At 53.1% G+C, this 18229-nt stretch overlaps 1 protein-coding gene across 1 annotated transcript in view; it reads left to right on the top strand.

Moving 5' to 3' along the window:
- The window catches only part of PHF2 (PHD finger protein 2), a 93947-nt gene that overhangs the window by 1134 nt on the left and 74584 nt on the right, over window positions 1–18229 (top strand). The window lies entirely within an intron of this gene.

Below are 18229 nucleotides of genomic sequence, written 5' to 3'. Positions count from 1 at the left end.
TGTATTTGGGCCTCCGAGGACTGGCCAAGGCTGCCTGCCCTCTGAAGCTCCAGGCTCCGGTGGCACGGAGAAGCCTAGGGGTACGGGAGAGGGTAATCATAGCTCTGGATCCTTCTTCCAGAGTGGAGACCCCCCTGCAGGCCCCTGCTGAGAGCGCTGAGGATGCGTTGCCTGTCCTCAAACGCTCCTACATGTGTTCTGTGGCCTCAGTCCACTATGTCCCCAAGCAGTTGTGGGGGTCAGGGTATTAGGATGGAGCAGGACTTGGTCCCCTCTGTGCCCAGGTCCCACTTCCCTGCTGTAGAGGGGCACCTGGGAGGAGACTGTGGACTGACAGCGGGGACTGTTTCAGAGTCCACATTGCATGTAATCCTCACCTCTCTTGTGTGGCTGGGGACACACTCTGACATCTCCTGGGCCTCTCAGGAGGATGCTTTCCTGGGATGCCCAGGGCTGGGATCCCTCAGACCTGGGAGATTGCAGCTGCCTGGGGCTCTGTTCAGAGCAGGACGATGAAAGCCTTGCTGGCTGCGAAGCTGGCCCCTAGACATCCTTAAACACGGTAAGGGCTTTCCAGCCTCCCATCCCCACCCTCTGGGCCCTTGACTCAGCTTCTGGGCACCCACACATGGTGCCCTGCCTGGTGAGGGTGAGAGGGCTCGTGAGGCATTTTGCACTGTGCTCAGCTTCCTGCGCTGGACGCTGAGACCAGGTCAAGACCCGGGAACAAGGGGCAGGCAGGGGAGCAGGGCTGATATCATTTGCTCTGTTGGTCCATGCTGGGGGTGGGGAAGATGTGACATTTGAGACCTTAGAGAGAATTTTGGGGGGACCCTGGGAAAGGACCCCTTCCCACCCCTGGTGTGTCTGGTTCCCTGAGTGACTTAGGGCTATGGTGGACTGAAGGTTGGCCCAGGGCCTGGGGCTGTGTGGACGGGGTGGGCCCTGGCCCCTTTCAGGGTTATTCTTGCCATCTGCAAGATGAAGGTGTGCTACCACTCCCAAGTGCTTCTCCACATGGACCACCTGTGCAGCCATTTATTGCCCAATTTGCATTTCAGCTCACTTCTCTTGCAAGTTTAAGCACTTCTTAACTTTGTAGTTTGAGGGGTCTTAGAGTCTTAGTTTCTCTACACAAGGTCCCCTTCAGTTTGCCTCTCCCAGGTTAGCATCTTGCATAACTGCCGTGCTCATGTGATAGCTACCGTAGCTGGTACCTGGCCTGTGGCCTTTATTCACATTGATGGAACCGGATTTCCCCTACTTTGATGTCTTTTTTTCTGTTTCAGAGTCCCCATTGCATGTAATCCTCACCTCTCTTTACTATGGGGAATGTTTCTTATAAAAGGAAACTTTGTATCATTCCCTGAAATAGAACATTAGTAACTTGCAGTCCACAGTAACCATGAAAGTTAACAAACTTTTGCTGTTGACCCACCTGTGGTCATATTACATTCTTTGAGTAAGTCCCAGAGTTTCAAAAGCAGTGTCTTTGTTTCTATGTACTTAAAAAGTAGAGGGAGGGAGGGAGAGAGAGAGAAAGAGGGAGAGAGAGAGAGAGAGAGAGAGAGAGAGAGGGAGAGAGTTAGCAAGCTCTTCCATCTATTTCCCTCGCCAAATGCCCATGACAGCCAGGGTTAAGCCAGGCTGATGCCAGGAACTAGGCATTCCCACTGCATGGGGGAGGCCCAAGCACCCCCTGCCTTCCAGGGAGCATGAACAGGAATGCTGAGATTCAAACTGGTAGTCTAGAGAAGATGTAAGCATCCCAAGTGGTACTTTATCCTGTGGCCCCTACAGCACCTGCCCCGATGAGCCTTGTTATGGAAGGGATATGAGAGAAGGTCCTTGAGTCTTCCACACTCACAGAATCTGAGTCTTTGTCCTTGGGAACTGGGGCTGAGGACTTGGTGGAGCATCCCCTGGTTTGGATCAGAGCTGGCTTCTAAGTCAGCACCCTTTCAAGTGTTCTCCTGAGCGCCTCCTGGAATAGGAAAAGCAGTCACCTGGTCCTGGGAACCCTTCATCTTACATTCCCTGGAGGGGCTGCAGACAGAGGCACTCCTTGCTGGGGAGTATTCTGTTCCGGAGTAGCCTCTCCTCACAAGGTTGCTCCCCTAACCCCATCTTTGACCTTGGCTGAGGGTTGCTTTGTCAGCTTATACATCCTGCTCTGGCCCCAGGGCTGCCCTGAAATTCAGGCCTTGGCTTGGAAGGGACGGATTTTGGGACAGGACCTGGCAGGAGGTGATGAGGCTGGTTGCTGTCCAGTATGTGCTGTCTGTCCTGGTAGGCAGAGATGTGTGCACCCCACACAGGTGTCAGGAGCCTGTCCTATTCCCCCTGGGTGCTGTATGCTTGCAGAACTGCTTGAGCTAAGTGCTGTGGTCCCCACCTTGATCCCTTGGGCAGACTGATGCCCTGGCTGCTTACCGTGTCATTAACTTGATCTAAAGGCTTTCCACCACTGGGAAGCAGGAACAGTCCTGGAAACTGCCAGACGTCCCTGGACAGGAAGTCACCTTGGAGCCCCCACACAAGGGCTTGTTCTGTTGCACTTTGGTGTTTGTGAGAGCTTGGAAGCTGTGCAGGTGGCAGAAGCTCCACTTGTCCCTCCCTCAGTGTGTGGCTAGGCATGATTCTGTGCAGCCTTTGGATGGGTTTAGGGCTGCCTGGCTGCGCAGATTGTTCTGCCAGGCTTGAGAAGTTAGACCAGCACTTGGGGAGTTCCCTCTGGTTTGCAGCCAGAGGTGAGCCAGCCCCAGGGGAGTAGAGAAGTGAGGGGGCGAGGAGGTCTGGGGGCAGATCTAAGGAAATGCTGAGCCCTGAACAGAGGAGGGATGGGAGGAGACTGGGGCTGTTATGGGTTCCCCCTGGCTGCTGTGGGGACAGAGGTGGAGCAGGTGGGGCAGGAGATAGCCAGGAAGCTGCCACCACATCAGGTGAGAGAGGAAAGGATGTGTACCCAGAAGGTAGTATGGACTTGCATTGGGAGACGGTGACTTCTGGAGATGCTCCGAAGGTGGGGTGCAGCCATCTCAATGGACAGGGCTCACCTGGCCCCTGTGTGCCCATCCTGTCCAGGACCAAGTCTCCATGTCCTGCCTTAGAACTGAGTCTGAACCAGAAGCCTGGGGTACAGGCGAACAGAATGGGTGCTAGGAATGGAAACTCTGGCAGAGTCTTGGTGGCTGCTAACGTTGGAGTTTGGCGGCGGCCAGAGCTTCAGATGCTGAAGGCTTGGGAGAAGGACCCTTCTCACAGAGATGGCATTGTGATTTGCTTGACGGTCATGATTAATCATTTTAATTAATTAATCAGCTAATTAAATGACTCTCTTCTTGTACGAACTGCAGAAGCCCTGGAGGAGGAAGGAGGGCTGTCCAGCTGACTTCCAGAGGGCAGAACTAGTGTCCCCGCCTGTGGCGTTTTTTTGGGGGGGGTGGGAGGTTTCCTGGAGGCAGCCGCTTGGTGCAGAGCTCATGTGCATTCCTGGAGGGTTTGCTTTTCGAAGAAGTCTCGTGGCTAGGCAGGGTCTCGGTGTGAGCCTCCGGCCGGCAGCCCATGTCTGTCCGGGTCACTTGGACATCACTCATTGGTGGCTGCAGAGAGTGTGGATGTGCGCAGAAGCGGGGTCCGGGGGGGGGGGGCTTGCTTCTGAGCCTGCCACCCAGGCACTCTTTTTTTTTTTTCTTTCCTGGTATCTTGTATGTGTCAGGTCGTTATCTCAGAAGAATGGAAAGATTTAGTATATGGGCCCCTTTGGAATGTGCTGAGTGACCCCAACTCCTGAACTCAGGGTATGGGGGAAGGAAAGTTCATTGACTCTTTTTTGGAAGGCAGAGTTGGGGAGAGCAAGAGGTCTTCCATCTGCTAGTTTACTTTGTAAATGGCCATAGCAGCCAGTCTGTGCCAGTGAAAAATGAAGTGCCAGGAGTTCCATCCCGGCTTCCTGTGCTGAGCGGCAGGTGCCCAAATAGTTATGCTATCCTCTGCTGCTTTCCTAGGTACATTAGTAGGAAGCTGGGTTAGAAGTAGAGCAGCCAGGACTCTGATTGACTCTTATGGGATGCTGACATTGCAAGCGGTGACATAACCACTGCACCACAAGGCCAGTCCCACTGACTCTTTTTTGATGTTGTGCTGCGGGGGAAACACTTGGGAGTGTGTGATTCCTCGTGGATGGCGGCTGGGGCGGGCTGTGTGCAGAGGCAGCCCTCATGGAGGTCACGGGCTCTGTTGAAGTCCTTCGCAGTGCTGCAGGTGGGCACAGGGTGGGGTGCAGGTGAGGAGCTGGCGTCTCTCTGGTTTGCACACTTTTAGCTCAGTGGCCTGAACAAATACCAGGGACTGATAACAACCAGTAGCTGTGAGTATGACAGTGTAGCAGGGGTAGGGACATCATGGAGGACCGCAGAGGGCCAGGCTAGGCAGAGGAGGTGGTTCCCTTCCCAGGAGGCCCTGCTTCTGCCACGAGGCACCCGTGTCTGTGTTCCTCCTTCTCCGGCTCCTCATTTCTGCTGACTGATTCCTGACACTGGGAGGTGATGATGGCGGCGCTCCCCTGGCTGCAAGCTCTGGTTTGATGGGGGGGTAGGTAGGTGGGGTCTGTCCACTTCTCCCTTGGACTTCCCCTGCCGCCCAAGTGCTGGGTCACCCACGGAAAGCTGTATTTAGAATCCCACCAGTGACTGGCTTCCATCTCAGAGTGCACAGGTCTTTATGGTGTCTATGCAGGCAAGTGGAGAAACTAGCTTTTCATCTCTCTCTCTTTTTTAATTGAGGCCAAACACACATAAAATTAGCCATTGTAAAGTAAACAGTTTAGTAGCATTTAGTGCATTCGTAGTGTTGTGCGACTGTCACTTCTGTCTGGTTCCCAAACATTTTTTTTCCTCACTCTGTGCACATCAAGCAGTCGCTCTGCTGTCCCCCCACCACCCAGCCCCTGGCAACCAGCAGTCTGCTTTCTGTCTCTATGGATTTATCTATCTTGTCTATTTCATATAAATAGAATCATACAATATGTGACCTTGTGTGTCTGGCTTTCACTAAACATCATGTTTTTGAGGTTTATGAGCGTTGCAGCCTGTATCAGAGGATCACTGATTTTTATGGCTGGGTACTGTTCCCCTGTAGGTTGGGCCACGGGTTATCTGTTCATCGTGACGGACACTGGCCTTGTTCCCACATATGGCTGTTGTAGATGACGCTGTAAGCACTGTTCGCTTGAACACCTGTTTCAATTCTTTGGGGTTTACATTTAGGAGTGGAATTACTGGATCATATGTTAATTCTTTGTTTAACCAATTTGAAAAAAAAAATTTATGATTTAAAAAGCAGAACAAGGGAGAGAGAAGGAGAGGGAGAGGTAGAGAGGGAGAGGGAGAGAGAGAGAGAGAGAGACATATCTTCCATCCAGTGATTCTTTCCCCAAATTCCTACAACAGCCAGAGCTGGGCAAGGCTGAAGGTGGGACCCGGAACACAGGCACCTGGTTACTTGGGCGTCTGCTGCCTCCCGTGGGTGCATTAGCAGGAAGCTGGATTGGGAGCAGGGGTGGGACTCAACCCCGGGGACTCTGATAGGAGATATCGGTATCTCAAATGAAGGTTTAATCCATTGTGCATCTGTGTCCTGCCCATATGTCTACCTTTGTGAGTAACCAGCAACGGCGCGAGGGCTGGTCAGGTTACATTCTCACCAGCAGCGTGCGAGTGTTCTAGTTTTCCACGGTCTTGCCGGCACTTGTTATTTTCCTCTGTACTGTAGCTGCCTCGGTGAGTGAAGTCGCATCGCTGTGGTTTACCATGCCTTCTGCTATGACTAGTGATTGAACATCTGTTAACATGCTTGGTAATGATTTGTGAATACCTTCTTCTGCTTTTTTTTTTTTAGATTTGTTTATTTGAAAGGCAGAGAGAGAGAGAGAGAGAGAAAGAGAAACATTGTCCACTGATTTGCTTCTCCAATGGCTGTAAGGGCTGGGGCTAGGCCAGGCCCAGGCCAGGGACCTGGATCTCCATCCTGGTCTCTCACATGGCAGCAGGGGCCAAGTACCTGAGGCCGTGTGCCACTGCTTTCCCAGGTGCCTTAGCAGGGAGCTGCCTGGAAGTGGAGTAGCTGGGACATGAACAGTATTCACAAGGGATACAGGCATTGTGGTTGGTGGCTGTACTCGCAGCGCTACAGTGCAAACTCCCGGAATGTTTTACAGCAAACTCTTTCATTGAGGTTTTTAGTACATGGTGAACTCATTGTTGTAAACTCTGTAAGGGAAGGATCCAGTTTTGATTTTTTTTGCCTGTGGAATGTCCATTCTCTCAGCCGTATTTTTTGGGAAGTGCTGTTTTTTCCTCATTAGATGGCCTTGGCACACTTGTCAACATTGTTTGACCGTATATATATATATGAGTTTATTTCTGGACTCTTCCTTCTGTTCCCTTGGTTTCCATGTCCTGTCTTTGTGCCAATACCATGCTGTTTTGAATCATGAAGGTTTGTAGTAAGTTTTGAAATGAGATTCGTGATTTTTCAAGATTGTTTTGGTTCTTTGGCATCTGCAACTCCATGTGAATTTGAAGATTTGCTGCTTCATTTCTGCCAAAAAAAAAAAAAATAAAGCCTGTTGGAATTTTGATAGGAATGCTGTTAAAACTGTAGGTTGCTTTGAATAGCATTGTCATCTTAACTGTATTAAGATTTTTAAAAATTATTTATTATCTATTTAAGGGTCGGGGGAGGTGGGAGAGAAAGTGACAGAGAGTGAGTGGGAGAGAGAATTTTTTTTTAAAGATTTATTTATTTTCATTGGAAAGGCACATATACAGAGAGGGGGAGAGACAGAGAGGAAGATCTTCCATCTGATGATTCACTCCCCAGGTGACCACAACGGCTGGAGCTGAGCCAATCCGAAGCCAGGAGCCAGGAGCTCTTCCTAGTCTCCCACATGGGTGCAGGGTCCCAAGGCTTTGGGCCATCCTCCACTGCTTTCCCAGGCCACAAGCAGGGAGATGGATGGGAAGCGGGGCCACCGGGATTAGAACTGGTGCCCCTATGGGATCCCGGTGTGTGCAAGGCGAGGACCTTAACCACTATGCTATCGCGCTGGGCCTGAGAGAATATGTTTCATCTGACACTTTACTGTCCAGGTGTTTCAATAGCTGGAACCAGGCTAGGATGAAGTCTGGAGCCTAGAGCTCTGTCTGGCTCTCAGGCAGTAGGGACCCAAGTACTTGAGCCATCTTTTGTTGTCTCCCATGGTGCTTGTCAGAAACAAACAAACAAAAAAACCAAACCACACACATACACAACAACAAAAACAAAACAAAGAAACAACAGAGCTGGAAGTGTAGCCAGGACTGAGTGCCCCAGGTGCCCATCCTAACAAAGTCTTCCAGCCCATGAACATAAGGTGCCTATCCTTGTGCCTGTAATGTTTAGTAGGTTTCAGCATGTGTGTCCCATCTCCTTGGGCAAATTGATTCTCCTGCGTGTCTGATTCCTTTGGATGTTGTTGAACGGAATTAGTTTCCCACTTGCCTTTTGAGATTGTTCATCGCTAGTGGTTTTATTTGCTTTTGTTGTCACCCTAATGTGTGGTGACAGAGTTTCCAGGACCCGGTGACATGTGTGCACTCAGAGGCTGGCGTGCCCAGCGCACCTACCTTCTGTTTCTCCACATGTTTTTGTGGAATGATTGTGACAGATGCAGGGCTGCGAACTGTCCTGTTTGGGTGCGGGAAACCCTTTTCCCTTGAATCCCATGCTCCCCTCTTTGACCTCATGAAGTCCCTGCTGAGGGAGCTTTGCTGGGATGATCCCAGGGCTCTTGAGAGTGAGGTGTGGGATGCTGGCAGGTGCCATGGATCCTGAGGCTCAGAAGAAACGGCGTTCTTCGGGCTGGGATGTGCAGGGGCTGTATGTGTCTAGGTTGCTTTCCAACAGTGTTGCTTCATTGCTAAGAGAGACAGTGGATGGTGCAGAGGCTGGGATATGCAAGCAGGCAGGTCCGGAGGGAATGAGGTAGCAGACAGGTCAGCTGTGCTGAGCAAGCAGCTAGCAGGACAGGGAGCTCCAGGCTGGCCCTAGAGTCCACCAGGCTCAAGAAGGCTTCTTGGAAAGTCCTGGGGATGTGCCAGCAAGGGAAGGTCCCTTGGGTGTTTTAGCTGGAGGGGCAGATTGCTCTTTGGGGCTAGGAAGCTGGGTGCTTTACAAGGAAGTCGGCTAGGAGCGCCTAGGGGACCCTGAGTCCTGGGCTCTGGGAAACCTACATCTTACCTCACTCCCACCCTCATCCCATCCTTCCAAGGCCAAGGGCCAGAGTGAAGGCTGAGAGGGAGGTGGCTGACCAGTGTTAAGTGCAAAGTGGAATTTGGACCAGGCTGCATGTTGTCAGAGACCACACAGAACTAGTGGCTCTATTGGGGCTGGAGGGCCAGTGAGTCAGGGTGAAGGTCATGAGGGCAGTTGACTGGGCAGCCAGTAGAGAACCTGAGGCCCTTGCACCCGTCTCATGGTCTGAGATGCAGTCTCCCTGCTTTGCAGGGGCTGAAGGGATGAGCTGAGAACAGGAGCCAGGTGCTGGAGGGTCCTCAGGGTCCTAGGGGCTGTGTGCTGGGGACTGGGTTCCTCAAGTGGGGCTGCCTGTTTCTGACAGCCAGGGCTGGAGTGCGCACTCCTTCACCTCTGTACCTGGCCCCGGCATGGGCTGGGATGGCCCAGAGGTTCAGACGTGTGCTCTGGAGGGTCTGATGGCCACATAGAGTGATCTGGCCCCAGGTCCCAGCTGGCAGCTGATTGCAGTGGGGCTCGCAGTGATGGCTCTGTGTTCTCTGAGACTGAGGGTCTCTGTGCGGCTCTGTGACTTTCGCCTAGAATACCCCATCAAGGCAACTTCTGCCTGGGGGTTTTGGGTAAAGCATGGGCAAGCTGGAGGAGTGGTTGCCTTGAGCTCCCCAGGAACATGGGGGCTGCACTGGTGGCAGTGTGTGTGTGTGTGTTGGGGGGCTTGAGGGCTTTCTCTGCCAGTTCCCCCAGCCCGCCCAGGGCTGTCCTGGCACTGCTGCTGTGAGAACGCAGTTAACTCCAGGCATTCAGTTCCCATTTCCCTGCAGGGCAGACTGAGACCCAGAGTCCTGAGGTCCTTAGCAGCCCAACGTTCAGACAGAAGCTGCAGCCTGGGTCTGTCCATCTTCAGGGAACAGGGCTGGAGAAGGGTGCTGTAAACGTGGACAGAGCTCTGGTGGCCCTTCCTCTGCTGCCTGGGGCTGCAGCACCTGATGGATGCTGTGTGGCTGGGCCTTGGACACGGGAGGTCTCTGTGCTCTCTCTGTCTGTATCTGGCACTGGCACCCTGGCTAGCCACCTCACAGCTGCTCCCTGAAGGAACTCACATCCCGGTCTGCTCAGGAAGAGGCCATGGGGGGAGGGCAGCATCCTGCCATGTCCTCCTCTGCACTGGGCTTTGTCCCAGCCAGGGCACTGGCCAGATGGGGATGCCTGCAGGACTTTTTTTTGTCACCCCTGGCTGTGTGTGACAACTGTATGTCCTGCTCAAGGAATTCCCAAGTCTCCTGCCATGCTGGCACTTTGGAGGTTTACCCGTGTCTGGGCTTGGCTCCTCATTCATCTGTCCTGTCACCCAGCTGGTGACATTTCCCGAGTACCTTGGAGGACTGCGCTCTGGTTTAAACCCTGGGATGCATTACTTATGGCAGCACACTTCTGGAACTGGGGCAGGAGGTGGTGGCCCCATGGGGCAGGCATGGCCCTCCTCACCAGCTGCCCATAGTTTGGTTCTGGTCAGAGCCCACTGTGTGGGAGGGGCTGTGTGGGGCCAGCTCCGAGGGCAGAGGGAGGTGACAAGTGGGGTTTACCGTTCATGTTCATGGCAGTAGGGTTATGACGGGGTGTGGTGTTCTCTAGTTTGTACTTTACAAAGTTGTTTCAAAGAGCCACGGAAGGTGTGGATTGCGGGGCAGGAGACCAGGGATCATGGCACGCTATAGGGAGGGAGGCCCAGGGTGAGGAATTGGGAAGTCCAGGTTAGGGGCGTAGGAGCTTCAGGTGAGGGTGTCTGATACTATCATCGTTCCTGCCCTTTGGAGGAGTCTGAACCTGCCGGTTGCTGCACCTGCTCTTAGCCACCTGTGGCCCTTGGACGGGGGATTGTAGCTGCTGTTTGGCCCCCAGGTTCTCCCAGCCCAGCATTGTTCTGGGACTCTTCTGCCCATCTGACTTTGGATGGCCAGTCCTCTGCCCATCTGCTCCCACCCGCCTATTCACCCTCTCCAGGCAACCTGGATCCCCTGCCTACCTTGGTCCCGTAGCACCTACTCTGCTGCTGTTAAGCACGAAGCCAAGTGGGTGGGATGCCACAGAGCATGCTCCTGCCCAGGGCACACTCTGGCCCTGGTCCTGAAGGCAGTGCTAGGGTGATCCTGGGGATTTTGTGCTGAAGGAAGCACCTTTGGTGCTTGTGGGTGCTGTAAGGGGATGCAGGGGACAGCCTGTCTCCTCGCTTCAGTTCTGTCTGCAGAGCAGCCTCCCAGCTGCAGCACCGGGAAGGGACCAGGTGCTAAACTCATGGCTGCAGAAGGGAGCTTTGCAAGCGAGTGGATTGGGGCTCAATACTGAGAACTGGAATGGGCCATGGTGGAGGGAAACAGGTGCATGGTGGGCCTTTGGTCTGTGCTGGAGAATTCTATTTTTTTGCGGAGGGAGGTTTGCTCATGCATTGTCTCCCACCCATCAGATACCAGCAGTGCCAGCCCTGTGGCCCAGTTGTGACAGCCTGGAATGTTTTTTGTCATTGCCGAATCTCGTCTGCTGCGGTCAAGAAACCGCAAACCTTCTTCCAAATAGGTTGCAACCTTATCTGGTGGAAAAATTAGTATATAATGATTTATATGATTTATTTTGACATGCATTTATTCATTTGAAAGCTTTCAAATTATTTTACAGAAGCAACATTTGTACTTGGTTAAAGGGGGAGAGCGGGGGCGAGAAGTAAAAAGTAGCTTGTGCTTGGAACCCACTGGGCTGCAGGTCCAGAGGTGTCACGTGGTCCTAAAAGCTCCCACCTACCTGCAGACATCATCGTGTGTGGAGTGCTGCGTCTTCCACTCTCTGGTCCCAGCTGCGTTCGCCTTGGGGTTCCCTTGGTGCTCCTGTAGTATTGCGCAGTGGAAACCCTGACCTTGTGCGTTTGTGTAGACATCTGCTGGATCAAGTCCAAGAAGGAAAGCTGCCGGATGGAAGGAGATGGCAGTTTGAGATTTTCAGTTCCACAACCTGGGCATCGCACCAGTGCTGCCTAGAAGGTGGAAGAGTCTCCAGTGCCGTTTCAGTGTGCACTCTCCCAAGGTCTGAGCCACGTGGCAGCCCTCTCTGCCTGGGCTCGCAGGACCGTGTCCATGGTCCCCACGCTTGCTGAAAGCAGGGCAAACAGGGGAGGCTGTGAGGTTGGATGACGGGGATGCCCCCTGTTCGCTCTCTGCTTGCCTGAGGCCCTCATTTACTCTTGTTCTTCCTGCTAAGTTAGGAATTACAGCTTTCCAGAGAAGCTACAAGCACAGTGCCAGGCGTCCCTGCATACTCCTGGCCCCTTGTCCCCTATGTGCATGTCCCACATCACCATCCACAGGGTTGCTGAGAGCCACCCTAAAGGTCTTGCACCTGTCACCCTGTGACTTGGGCTCCTGTGGCTGTGACTCACTTTGTCTTGTGACCCTGGCAGACCTGAGCAGCACCCCACGGCTCTGAATGTCCTTGTCTGGTTTGTGTCTTTGAGGCGCCTCTTCTCCCCATGTGCCCTAATGCAGCTCTGGAGGCTTCTCAGTCCCAGCACGAGCACCCTACCATTCGTGGGTGCTGCAAGGTGCAGGAGAGGGACCTGGCACCACTTGGCAAGGGTGTGTGGAGCTGACCGCAATAGTACCTGTGATGTACAATCACCAGTGCAAGTTTGCAGAGCTGCTGGTACCTAGAACCATCCTCTGTGCCAGCATCAGGGTATCCCAGCCATGAATTCCCAAGTTCCTCTTTGGGGAAGGTCAGACTTAGTAACATTGGCCTCTGTTGCCAGGTGCCTATGGAGTCTCACCCAGGCCCCTGCCTGCTACAGTGCTCTCTAATGGAAGGCACACATGGGAGCACTGGGGCATTTGGTCTAAGCGCCACACCCCAGACCTGGAAACTGAGGCTGCGCCATGAGTCAGGGCCCAGCAGGGCCAGCGTCCTCTCTTACTTTTTGTTCTGAAGGAAACCACTGCCTCCAGGGGCAGCTTTAGCCCTGGAAGACCAGCACCCCAGGGACTCTGGGAAGCCAGAGCCATCACCAGAGCTGGAAGCCTTCTGCTTTCCTCTTCCCTGGGAGGGCTCCCTGGAACATCACATCCATACGTCCCCCAACCTGGAGCCTTGGCCTTCACAGGCACCTTAGGTGCACATGGGACTCCCTGACTGGATTTAGGATTGTGGCATCCTCCCTTGCCTCTGGGCCCTCCCTTCCCACCCGTTCCTTGCCTCGTACCCATTATTGAAAAGCCGTCCTGTATTCCCAGGCTTCATCTCCCCCCTCTGCTAGTCAGCTGAGCATGCTCTTGCGACCTGGTGAAGGAAAGCAGGTGCTGGGGTTCCTTGGCGGACCTGTGTTTCTTACTTGCTGGAATTCTGGGACTCTGGGATCTCCTCCTTTAGCCCCTGCCTGGTGGGGCCTCTGTGGAGTTGAGCAACATGCCATGGATCCCGAGCTGACTGCTAACCCACAGGAGTGCCATGTGGGGCCCCTGTTGCTGCTTCTTTGGGCTACTGGGATGCTGGGACCTTGCTGAAGTTGCTCCCAGTGGCACTTGCCCACTTGCAAGCTTAACCCTTGAGGGCACTTCCTGAAGTCTCACCTGCTGGGTGCCACATAGGGAGTGAAGTGCCTTCCTCCCATTGCTGGTTGGGATTGTGGCAGCATGCGTTGGAAGCTGTGGCAGAAGGCGTGCTGCCGTCTGTCCATCCATCCGTCTCACTGCTTGTGTGTTTACAGTGAGCTGTGGCTGGGATATATGAGGTCTGCTGCCCACTCCATACACAAGGCCATTTCACAGATGAGAATATGACCTAGGAGCCTTCGTGGACAGCACGGAGGTCAGAAGTGGTCATGGCCTTGCACTTGGGCCCAGTCCCACCTGGCTGGGCTTGTATTGCCAGAGAAGGCCCAGCTGGCATCTGTCAGGAATATAACCTGCCCTTTGGAAGGGCCGTCAGGAGGCACCTCTTCTTGGAGGCCTGCAGCTACATCACTGCTTCAAGCCTCTAGTCCTTCCTTATTTCTTCTTCTTTTTAAAAACGATTTATTTATTTTTATTGCAAAATCAGGTATACAGAGAGGAGGAGGAGAGAGAGAGGAAGATCTTCCATCTGATAATTCACTCCCCAAGGTACCACAGCAGTTGGAGCTGTGCTGATCCGAAGCCAGGAGCCAGGAACTTCCTCCAGGTCTCCCACGTGGGTGCAGAGTCCCAAGACTTTGGGCCGTCCTCGACTGCCCTCCCAGGCCACAAGCAGGGAGCTGGATGGGAAGTGGGGCCGCCAGAATTAGAAACGGCATCCATATGAGATCTTGGCATGTTCAAGACGAGGACTTTAGCCGCTAGGCTACAATGCCGGGCCCTCCTAATTTCTTCTTAAAGGTTTACCTATCTAAGCTGAAAGGGAGAGTGAGAGAAAGGGAGAGACAGGTGGTTTTCTGCCCAGACGCCTGCAACAGCGCAAGCTGACTCAGGCTGAAACCAGGAACCCCCGGTGAGTGGCAGGGATCCAAGTTCCTGAGCCATCACCTGCTGCCTCCCCAAACGCATCAGCAGGAAGCTGGATGGGAAGCAAAGGAGCCTGGGCTCAAACCAGCCCTCCAGTGTCCCTAATTTGTCTGTGCCTCCAAGGATTTAGTGTCTATTTCTCATCTTTGTTTGTCTTGTGCCGTTTGCTTCTTTTGTTTGTTTGAGATTTATTTATTTTCAGATTTACAGAGAGAAGGGGAGATAGAAATATCTTCCATCTACTACTTCACTCCCCAAGTGGCCACAATGGCTGGAGCTGAGCTGATCTGAAGCCAGGAGCCAGGATCCTCTTCTGAGTCTTCCATGTGGGTGCAGGGTCGCAAGGCTTTCTGTCATCCTCCACTGCTTTCCCAGGCCGTACGCAAGGAACTGGATGGGAAGTGGAGCAGCTGGAATACAAACCAGCACCCATGTGGGATCCTGGTGGTCGCAAGGTGAGGATTTAGCCACTGAGCCGTTACACTCGGCCCCCATATGGCTTTAAAGGTGTTCAGAGAGCAGACGTTGGATCTGATCTTGGAACTCATGAAGTACAGTAGTGGGGCTTAGAGTTCTGATGATGTCAGGACTACCCCCTACCCTTTTTTTTTTTTAAAGGTGGAGTGAGTGAGAATGCCTTGCTTTACTCTCTAGAGAGTTTCAATGACAAGGGCTGGTCCGGGCCAAAGGTAGGAGCCCAGAACTGTATCTAAGTCTTCCATGTGGGTGGCAGGGCCCAAACACTTGGACCAGCTTCGCCTGCTTTCCCAGCTGCAATAGGAGGGAGCTGGATAGGAAACAGGGCAACCAGGACTGAACCGGCACTCTGATATGGGATCCTGGCTTCATAGGCAGCCGAACTGGCCACAGTGCCACAGTGCCTGGGCCCCAGATGAAGTCTTCTTGACTCCCACCTTTTCTTCCAGGGTTGTGTCTAGGGGCTGCAGTGCCCCCAGTTTGATGCGGTTGGAGCTGGGTGGCCCAAGGACCAGGCTTTCCCTGGGTCTGGAGTCTCTAGCTCTGTGAGTAGGACCATGCACTCCATTTCCCTTGTGATTGGATGTGAGTCAAGTCTCTGAGGATTTTCTCCAGAGCTTCTACGTCTACATACAACTGGTTTCCCTAGAAACTGCTGGAGTTGCCACTGCAAAACTGGCTTGTGATTTTTAAAGAGGTATGCCTTTTCTCTAGATGGCGTGCTAAAAGTCCACCATCGCAGGGTTTAAAGTATACAAGAAGGCATTTTTGGGTTATTCATTTAATGTCTCGAGAAACCCACGCTGTCGCTGCCGGAACTAAGGGGATGATGAAGGAAATGACGCTGTATTCACACAATAACAAGCTAGGCAGTCACCACCAGTGACGATTTGTGGTGTAGGGCACGTGCCCATGACGGAACATGAAGGGAGTGCCGTGTACGTAATAGGATGGCTGGGCTTCGTCAGTGAAACTCGGAAACACGCCAGAGGAGAACAGACCCTGATGGGGAAGGTCAAGGTTGTGTTTTCCTGCAGCTTTCATGCCTGTTTGTTCCAGGTGTGTTATGTTATTCTTGTATTTGCAAGTGTGGTGCGCTATATAGAGGCCCCTCAACTGATTTTATGAACGCTGGGTTTTATAGACACTGAGGTTTGTTTGAGTATCTTGGTGGCCCCAGGCCTCCTGACCCTGCAGGCTGAGCTGGGCTGAGGTCTCCTGGTGCTTCTGGCATGCTCTTTTCTGCTGTGACGCCCTCCCCCATGAACACGCAGGGGGCAGGAGGCTGCAGGTAGACTGCTCAGCGCTGAAGGAGCCCCTCACCGTCAGCCCCTCCCCTCCTTTGGGACCATCCTGTGGTGTTGGTGGTGTTCTCATTCCAGATTTTGCAGGCTTTTCTTTTAGTCCTCTTCCAGGGCACCAGGAGCAGTAACTGTATCCCAGAGCAGCAGGTCTGTCCTGCCACCAACAGCAGCTGCCCTTACATGCCCACAGAGTGGCCAGTCCTGAGGCCACCCCAGGCCCAGGGGACCTTAGCCTCCCCTAGCCATCTGTGCTGTTTTCTCTCCCGCAGTCACTGTACAGAGGGATGGCAAGCTGGGACTTGGGACAGGTCCTGTGATATTTACAGATACCAAAGGAGGACTCACAGTTACTCAGTACTTATTGATGTGTAAACACCAGAGGAGTACTGGCAGCCGAGTGATGAGCTGCATATAGCTGAGCAGTGACGGGTGCTAATAATCACTTTGAAACACCCAAGCCCTCACACATGCCATGTGATTACCTGTTGGAACTCGGGTGAGGTAAGAGTGCTAAAACACTTACAGATGCAATGTGATAGCTTACAGAACTCAGACACTATGGCGACTGCTTGCAGCTACCTGGGTACTTACAGGAACTCACAGATACTTGGGTACTTGCAGATGCTAAACAATAATATTACATTGTTACCTGTAGATACTTGGGCACTTACAGGCATTAAAGGAGTGCTTTCAGATGCAAACATACTTAGAAATACTCAGGCCCTTAAAGAGATGTGAACCAGTCATTTACAAATATTCAGGCACTTAGAGATGCTAAGTGCTAGCTCCAAGCTGATTGCTCCTGGGTACTCAGCATATGGGTGGTAGTGAGGACTGCATGCACCCAGATGGGGATGCTGGGTGGTTGCTTGTGAATAGTCAGGTATTTGGTGATAAACTCTTGGAAATGTGCTCAGTGATCGAGGTCCTTACACGTCATCTACAGATGTTAAATGACAGCTCTCAGCTCCTAGCATACATGTGGACACTCAGCGTCTGCTTCTGTGCACTTAGATACCTGCTGATGCTGTGTGGTTGCTGATGGGGACCTGGGCTCACTTAGAAAGGCTACACGGAGAGTATGGAAACCTGAGGCCCAAATGCAAGGGAGCACTCCAGGTGGACACACTTGAGCAACAGCACTTGGAGAATTCCTGAAAACGTGTTGTATAAGCCCTGAGAAATGTAGGATGGGAGTTGCAGACCATATGACTGGGCTGTGGGCATGCTCTGCTCGGTCCTGGGATGCCTGAGAGCACAGGTGGTCATTCCTGGGTCCTTGGTAGGGGTGCCCGGTGGAGGCTGAGCTGGCTCCGAGTGCTCCCTGCACAAAGGTGTGTGTGCTCATGACAGGGCTGCAGCCCCAGTGGTGTGATCCAGGGAGGAGGGGATCCCCGAGGATGCAGGGCCTGGACTTCCTGAAACCGAAGATTGATCCCTGATCCCTGCTGATATACAGGCTGATTTACAACAAAGGTTTTGTTCGCATTATTTCTCTCCCATCTTAACAGGCACAGGAGACACAAGTCCATGTGCTTCAGGGTGGAAAACTCAGCCTTGTTTGAGTTCTGTGCCTCCCCCACCTTCCGCCCCCGCAGGACTGGCCACACTTATCTGCTCACTTCCTTGCTGCACTGTGCATGGATCCCATGCTCCTGGACTTCCCATTGAGGGGTCCCTCCTGTCCTGTGCACAAAGCCTGGGGCCATTGAGCAGGCCAGGTGGAGAGCTAGGCACAACTGGGTTTGTAGGACCTCTCAGAAAAGGAACCCTGCGTTTGTAAGCGTGTCACCAGGCCGCTGGTGACAGGAGGACTATGCTGACCATGGATCCCAAGGCTCGCTGGACCTGTGTTTGTCATCTTGCCCAAACCTAGCTGTATCCCAGCTCCATGTAAGCCAGTGAAGGCTGCTCTGCAGGTACCCGCTCACTGTGTCTGCCCCACACTCTGCTCCCCTTGAATAAGGAGAGTGAGGGGTATGTGGCCTCCATGTACCTTCTCACCCCACGGGACCCCACCTCCAAGGGAGGGAGGAGACCTGGGATGGTGACAGGGGCCACCGGAGAAGGAGGAGCCTGGTCTGGGAGAAGCCCGTCAGGGCAGCTGCCCTCCCAGTTAGCTGGCGTAGGACAGGTGAGGCAGGCTCCATTCAGAGTGTTTCTTCTAATTTTTTTGAAGATTTTTTTTTTTTTATTGAAAAAGTCAGATTTACAGAGAGAACAGACAGAAAGATCTTCTATTTGTTGGTTCACTCCACAAGTGACCACAATGGCCAGAGATGAACTGATCCTAAGCCAGGAGCCCGGTGCCTCTTCCAGGTCTCCCACGTGGGTGCAGGGTCCCAAGGCTTTGGGTCGCCCTTGACTGCTTTCTCAGGCCACAGGCATGGAGCTGGATGGGAAGTGGGGCACCTGGGACATGGACTGGCACTCATATGGGCTCCTGGCAAGTTCAAGGTGAGGACTTTAGCTGCTAGGCTACTGCGCCTGCCCCTCTTATAATTTTGAATCACCTTCAAATCACAGGTATGGATTTCCCTAAAGATCCCTACAGTTGTCCTTGACCCATCCTTATCTCTGTGCTGCAAGGGGCTTCCCACAGCTGTGGTGCATGGGGGTACCCTCAGGAAATCCCAG

Source organism: Ochotona princeps, chromosome 14 (assembly GCF_030435755.1).
Source record: "Ochotona princeps isolate mOchPri1 chromosome 14, mOchPri1.hap1, whole genome shotgun sequence".
NCBI lineage: Eukaryota > Metazoa > Chordata > Mammalia > Lagomorpha > Ochotonidae > Ochotona > Ochotona princeps.
The sequence above is the reverse complement of the archived record's forward strand: the minus strand, read 5'-3'. Positions and strand labels throughout refer to the sequence as shown.